Genomic DNA, 8278 nt, shown 5'->3' on the forward strand with positions numbered 1-8278 from the left:
GATCGTTCGGAAAAGGGAAAAATGCCATCCGCCCGACTTGTAACACGAAGCTTTAAAGAAAACTCACCTTAATTTCTCAGGAAGAGTGGCATTGGTTTCCTGTGGAGCTTTGTGCTTCAGTAAGGTGGATGACAATTTTTCGTTTAATCAAACCTCCTACATCTTCTGAGCTTCCGCAGAACTGATTTGCCATGTTGTGTGTCCAAGTGCCTCCAGTTGTAAGTTAATTCGGCTTCACATTTCGATTTGATGGTCATCTGATTAGCTCATATGGTAAAGCGACCACTCCTTAAATGCCTTAGTTCCGGGTTTGATTCTGAGACCGAGACGAATGTTTCTACAAGTTACAAATGTTCATTTTTGACTCCTCGCTCATAGAAGCGCTGTTTCATTTAGGTCAGTTCGCAATAATCACCTGGATCTCTTGACGCATTGCGGAAAAAACACGTGGGATTTTACGTCGCTCAACCCCTTTAAGTTCCTGGAGAATGCGTTTACGTACGCTTGTAAATAAATGCCAGGGGTAGCTAGCTTTTTCAAAGCGCTTGCTCTGGAGCGCAAAACTCATCTCGAAGTTGTGGAAACATGACTTCTGCAGTAGCGGCTGAGCGGCAACACACTACAACGATTGCCCTCTTGGTTATATTGAAATGGGCGCTGTTATATGGAAGTAAAGACTTCGTCGTTCTAGGACTGTACAGCCAGCAACATGGTCAATCTTGAAATTAAACTTTTCAAACTTTTCGCAGCTGTACGAAAATCAAATAGTAATCTACGTGCCGGAGTACACGCAGTACGGCGGTTTCAAAAAGGCTACCGTTCAAACGGAGGTCAGCTGACGCAAGAAAAATATCACTGACAATAGGCGCCACTGGCAACCCTATACACGCACCTTTCTTCTGCACATGATACTTTGCATCATGAGTTACTGCGGCTGAATTCAAGTAGAAGCTCAAACGTTCAAGGAAGTGTTCAGTGCTGATGCCTTCCGCACTGTGAAGCCTTGTTTCAGCACTTCTTTCCATACACTACATAACTGCGCTATAGAGTTCAGTATGTGGAATACATAGGAGAGTTCTTTCACCTCAACTGAGAACGTTTTCGCTGCAGGAGGAAAGCATTCACTGAGAAGGCTGACCACCTCCCTAGAACTTGCGACCACGAATGGATCGTTGATTGTCAGGGTGTTCAAATTCTTCTGAAGGTAGCTCCCGATGTAGCACTGTCAAGTACTCCTCTCCGAAACTATGAACCGAAGTGGGCAACCCGGCGTGTGTGTTCTCCCGCAGAAAAACACTTCCAGAATACTTCCTTTAGCTTTCTTGACAGCCTTTCCGATCGACTCAAGACTACCTGTCTTGAGGAGCTTTTCCGCTTCCTTATTGCGCTTGCTCGGGTTGAAGTTCTTGGTGGCCTTCAAATTCTTGGACACTGCTTCAGTGGTTTTTTTCCTTGAGTAGACCTTCAGGTATCACCACCAATCCTCTTTCTTTGTCCCATTTAATAACCATAAGGCCTTCTGTGGCATAAGGGGTGGCTCTTTGCGCGAATGTTTACTTACTGTGCGCCGCTGCAGGCATTCCACTCCGTCACCTATTGCCCGCTCTGTATCCTTTTTACCGGCAAGGCTACCCAAACGCCTTGTCATGGTTACAAGTTGAAGCCTCTCTTGAATGGGCTCGAAACAAAAGTTTGGTCCTTTGTCCAAAACTCTTCGGCGTGCGGGGGAAGTGAAGTCGCCCCCAGTCCCTTCACAGGCTGATCCTGTATGTGGCAAACCTTCTTTGGAGAAAGGAAGGCTCGTGCCTTTTGCCAAAGGAACTCAGTCGATGCCTCAAGCATCCTCCTGTGGTTGGCGAAACGATGAGCAGCGAAGAAGGGGTCTGGATCTTCGTAAACCAGGACCCGTAGCCAATCGTAGTAAATGAGGACTTTTCACCATTTACTTTTTTAAACAAAACGTTCTTTTATGCATTGAAGCACAATATTAACTGGAACGCCCATGTATTTCGTCGCACGCTTTCGCAATGAATATCTTCAAAATGGTGTCATCCATAAATTTAGTTCTAAGTGGATATGCCTTGCAGACTCACTCGCAACAATTCGTAAATTGCAATATTTGTCGCAAAGTAGGTCAATAAAAGGTAATTAGTGAATTTCCGGTAATTTTTTCAATATGTGTTCCGATTTCAATTGCAAGTAATGTCCGCTTCATTGAATGTTCCAGCTCAAGTAATAGAATTATGCTATCAGTCACTGGGGATTGCGAAAAATTCTGTAAAACTTAGAAATCATCACCCGGTATATACCGTGCACGTGGCCGCGTAGTCATGATGTTTTTTTCTTATTCAGTGGACTTTCTCCACAAGAAAAAAAAGCGGTGTGTAGGCCTTGTAAAATGTGTAAGTGTTGAAAAAATAAACCCGTGATGTAAAATGTGCAAATGTTTAATTGTGTTTGTTTTTATTCATGCTATATTTTAACTGATGGGGCTGATAATTATGTGTATTTTCTTTTGTTTTTTTGTTTTGTTTTGTTTTTTGCCAATGGCAATGCCATTTACAAGATTTCTGAGCTTGGTGCAGCTTCATCACTGCTAGACAGAGAATGCCCCCTAAAAGATCGTTTCACAAATTGTAAGTGCCGGCATAGGTTCAATTTTAAAGACGGTATTTACGCCTGCATATGTGTAGTGCTTACTGCAGACTTCCAGTGCATGTATCTCAAAAGCCTGAAAGGCATGCTCATACAATCAAGTTTTACGAGCCTGATGGTGGCATTTTAGGCTTTTCACGCACGTATAATAAAGTAGTGAGCCTGGAATAAGCACTGCTATGTATGTAATCATGGGCGCTATAACGTAAAATCATTCCAAACTTTTCTATTCCAATTCTGCTATAAGTCCTCCACAATTGGTCAAAAACTTTTTTCGACCACCCCCACTTCACCTGTATATCCCGCGACGTCACGAAACCGCGATACCTCTCCAACTGATATGATGTGCATACACTGATTATGAATGATATGACACAAAAAAACTGTTATTGCTGATTCGACCCCTTTTCGCCATTAGCGCTCGGCTATTGGTAAAATGTTTTCGGGCTGCACCCACTTTCCCTGCCTGTCACAGGACGTCAGAAAAGCGCTAAAACTTACCGCGTTAAAGTGACGTGTACGCGATAAAGATGCATTAATATGCCGAACAAAACTGAATTTTCTTCGGAATAGCCGCAGGCTGTCCCATTCCGAAAGGAATAAAAGATGGTTGCCGCCAATCACTTAGACGCGGGCTACTCGCACCTGCCGGAGAGCATGGGTGTATTTGCGTATAATAAAACTTCTTGCGTGGCCGTGTAATGTTTTCGAGCACTTTCGGCACGTTTACCGCCTCATTCTGCCAACTCTTCTTTGCTGAAGGTCAGTTTTAGCGTCATTCTTAAGCTTCCGTTGCATGCCGCCGCGATTTTTCACGAGTCACCACAAGCTAATTTAGGGAAAGCTGACCAATCGCAGACGCCCGCACCGCCCTCTTCATGCGGTCATCGATTTTCAGTGCACCGGCTCTGCCCCAGCGATTCCCTCCCCACTTGAGCGTTCTCCTCGCCTCGTGTCAGCCAATTAGATACGACAAGCCGCTCAGTGTAGGCAATGTTATTCGTTTTTCAAGCAAACAAAAGTTACCTCCTATGAACGAGGGGTGCGTTTTATTGGTCTGTTCAGACAACCCAGTGGGTGACCGCCCGGTGCTTGCGTCGGTGGTTACGCAAATTTGACGTCAGGAGATTGGAATAGAAACATATTGGAATAGTTTTACGTTATAGGGTCCCATAAGTACAATTCTTCAAAAGCTGATGTTCCTGCTCCTGTAATTTCTGAAAGAAACCGAGTTATAATGCTCTTTTACAAGCCGGGCCAAAGCTGCTTGAACTAGCTGGAATAATGTATAATCAGCACCACTGCAGGTTCTCTGACCTGCTGCAACAGCTGTACAGCAGTTACTCTAACCGGCTGCAATAGATTGAAATCAGCTCTACGGCGGCTACTCCCCTCCTGAACAGTACTGCGAAAATATTATACGACTTTTACTCCTTTTGGAGGTGGTATACCACATCTACGCTAACCCTGGTAGAGTGCATGTAATCTAGTAAAGGCCTCGTATATGTGACATATGTGTATAAGTACGCACGCATAACCTTTGGAACTTCTGACACCTTTAGTTTTCATTGTGCGGACGCCTTCTGTTACTCTTTCTGCTTCCTGCGCATGACAGCCAACGTTACTCTCTGGGCAGAGAATAGAATTCATTACTCAAGAAAAGACAAGAGCATTACGACCTCACATCGCGCATCCATGTCGTAAAATCTCGCAAAGCAAACAAACAGAAAGTTACTTAGAATGAGTTATCTCTTTTCATTGACACTGCTCCTAAATAAGTTCTCCCTATTTTAGTTTGTTCATACCTCAAAGTGAAGCTATTCTGCAAAACCACATGGAGAAAGGACAGATAGATAGACAAGCGAACAAGACAGAGGTGGATTTGTGAAGCTTGACGCGGCTGGTAATACCTGGTTTTATGCGTAGTTCAATTTACGCTTCTGAGGTTCCTCTTGTAACACTGCTTCTGTTCACCTGCTGAGCTCGGCTCAACTAGAAGAAGCTTCAAGACAAACATGAAAGTTGTTCGGATCTTTATTATTAGTCTTGTCGATCCCTCAGTGGTTGGGTCCTCTCTTTAAATATTATTTCATACTAGAATGCACAGTAACCTCCAACCAAGTGAGAGTTCACTTTTCCAAGAATTTTTCTACTGGTCGAAAATTGGTGGTACTCTTTCCCAGCAGCTGCTCACAGATCTTGAGTTTGGGCGGAGTCTTGCCCAGGAGCTGTTCACTGGTCTTAAACTCGGCAGCAATCTCTCCCACAGCACAACCCCAACAATCATTGGTTCTGGTAGGTCACCGATAGCTCCCGCCGGCATAGATCAGCATGTGTGACACTGTTATGCCGTTGTCGTTGTTGTTCGTTTCCAAAACAAGTGGCCATGCATAGGGTCTTTGGGTTCGTACTGGGGACTCCTTGGGTATAAACAGTACAGCACCACCGTAGGGGGCATTTCCTGGGACCATGCCATCGCTTGGAAGTGATGTGACGCAGAAGTATGCCCCGAAGACCACCGGTTGGCGAATGCCACGGCCAGGCATGATCTGCCTCTCTGAATCCATGCACCAAGTCGCAGTGATGTGCAGGTGCGGTGCATGGCAAGTTGTGTGGCCGTTCCACATGTTGAGCCGCCAACTCTGGTTGTAGCAGCCCCGCCGTCGGCACTCGCAGTCGCCTGCCCGCTCGCCATTCACTTCGCTGGGCACTGCTCACATCGGCCACATTGTTTTTGTAACCAAACTGTAACCACATTTACAGTCTTTTCACAGGTTAAGCGGGAAGTGCGAAAAACAAGTAACCTGGTGAGGGCCTATTTTAAGTGTTACTGAGAACATGCATTTGCAGGAACACAAAGAAACATACAAAAATCTAGACGCGCGAAAATATATATATACATTACATATATATATATATATATATATATATATATATATATATATATATATATCTATATATATATATATATTCAATTTTTACAGATTCTGTTATTGTTCCCGATTGTAATTAGTGGATTTTTAACTCCTGCAAGTGGTCGCTATATGCTGAGGAACGTCATATTAAACGGGAGATCTGGATTAAGCTTCCCGAAGTGGCATTCTGTAACGCCCGCCCCAATCTCGTTATTCGAGTATTTTTGCATTCCGCTCCCATACAAAGGCGGCAACCGCGATCGGCAATCAAACTCGCTGCTCGTCAAGTTCGGGTTTTTCTTTCTTTTTTCCCGCCAAGCAGCTATGAGACAGCAAAATACTCACCCTTTTCCGTCAATAGGTAAGTACGTAAATACTCGTAGGCGTCTGTGTGCTATGACTCCTGTGACACATGATGCCACAGTGAGGAACTCAGGCTGCTAGTATGGGCAACCAGCGCTGAAGCTTCACGTGCCGACAGCAGCGCCGTAACACACAGCCTAGCGAGCGGTAGACACAGTTTCCAGTAGCACACGCAGTGATTTCGTGTCAGCAAATTCGCCGATTGTCTTGAGTCACACTTTTCATGGCTCCTCAAATGGCAGGGAACCGACGTGCTAGGACGTAGCAGCGCATGCGCTCTACGCAGCGCGCATGGCCATGGACAGAACTTGGCTGGCCGCATCGGGCTAGGCAAACATTGATACAGGCGCACGTTTCTTATCGTTAAATATGTCGTGCCATCTTCGTAGCCTCCCTATCGGACGGTTTCAGCATATTTTAGTAACGCATGAAAAATGTCGTAGCGCCTCCTGGCCAGCGCTGGTTCCCCATAGACCGTTTCATCGGGTGAGGAGGAAAGGGCGCACGGCGTGCCTTTCCTCCTGTCTGGCTTGTGCGGTTCGGCGCGGCGATGCTTGAAAGTATTGATGTCGCGTGCTGCAGAATGATTTCGAGATGTTTTAGACCGTGCTTTGTGAAATGTACGCATGTCCGTTCATATAAGGTCGTGGAGGAGGCCTTTCGGAGCAACGCTAACTACAGTACGCGGAAATCGCTTGGGGGCGCAAACATGTGACGTGTATTATCAGCTGCGGTGTTTGTATGTGTTGTGAACTATTTTGCGTATATCGGTTTTAATTGAACAAAGAGAACCTGTGACTCTGTATTACAAGTATGAAATGGTAAACCTGCTCACTATCTGATCGCTTGGCGTAGGGACTAAAACATAAAACATAAGAGCGCATGCTCGTGTATGGTCAACCTAAGGCAACGACGAAACATCTAAGCGGCATGCGCTATCAAATATTTGTGATACACCGGCATCGTTCTCACGCACTCACGCAGCTATGAGATCTTCATGAGGCCTTCACGAGGCCTATGAGGCTGCTCAACACAACGATCACTGAGGTTGGTGAACCAGCACAATGTATAAGCTTCGGCATTGCCGTTTTGCCCTGTAAAGCTATAATATATGAGATGGATCGTGTAAAATGAATGCGATGGCTATTTTTGAGGGCACAATTTTCTTAATACGTGTGACTGCGTTGTAGAAAACGGAACGAACACAACCGAAAAAAAAATATCGGTTATCATCGTCTTTATCGAAAAAGAAAGAGAAAATGGGATAACGCCGCAATGCGACCTCGCGTAGTCACGCCACACGACGTTTATAGATCTATAAAGGTTGATGCCGTATGCTTGGACCATGCGCTGTATAGAACAGAGATATCTGTAATCCAGCACCTACCCCTGCATAGGAAACTCATGCCGTTCGTAAATGGTCGCTTTGCTGGACAAGTTTAATTCAGACTGTAAGGTATGCTTTTATTACTAACCAAAACAATTTTATTCATGAATGAAAACCTCATCCACCGAAACAAGTTACCACGCAATGTTATCTGCAGCTAACAGTTTGAACGCTTGTCAAAGTATAACAGCACAGCTCCTATCGTAGCAGAATGGTACCCACGCGGTTACGATCGTCGCGTATGTTTCATCGCTCCTAAACCGCAGCTTAGAACTAGAGGATAATACTGCAATAAGCTCACATTAGTGATGGAACTTTTCGAAATATACAATTAATATCCGAGGCTAATTGCAGGCTCAAACATGCGCGCACACATCACGCGGCATGCTCCGTCCGCCTCAACGCCAGCAGGAAGTCCGGCCATACCGACTTAAACCACTTCGTCTCACAGAACCGTTTTCAACGTAGAAGGCGCCACGTCATACTAAAGAGACCACCGAGCGTATACCTGCCATGCAAAACGGAGCGCTCACCCAAGCCAGCATAGATAGACTGCCCATAGATGGTGCCACTGCGCGGCAATGTGGTGGCCCCCATGAAAGAACTGTCTTAGAACGCGGGTGTTTAATGCGCCGGCGCACGCGTTAACAGTGGCGCCAACGTCGACTTCGTTCAGCTCGCGCTGTCGTCGCACATGGCGCAACGAAGACGAGCGCGCAGATGTAAACACGCCGCGGCGTTTATGTGACACAGGATGCGGGTATGACGTGCAAGCGAGGAAGCCTGGCTTGTGGGCAAGCGTTCTGTGGTATCGATGGCGGCAACGCTGAAGGGGGCGTCGTTGAACTGAAACTCTTGTGCGACTCGCACCCAACTTGCCCGTTACAGTCTAGGTTGTAGCTGAACAGCGTTAATGCCTTTGCACCAAAAACAGAAGTTCGTAGTGTACAGCACAGCG

This window comes from Dermacentor albipictus, unplaced genomic scaffold (assembly GCF_038994185.2).
Source record: "Dermacentor albipictus isolate Rhodes 1998 colony unplaced genomic scaffold, USDA_Dalb.pri_finalv2 scaffold_38, whole genome shotgun sequence".
Taxonomy (NCBI): domain Eukaryota; kingdom Metazoa; phylum Arthropoda; class Arachnida; order Ixodida; family Ixodidae; genus Dermacentor; species Dermacentor albipictus.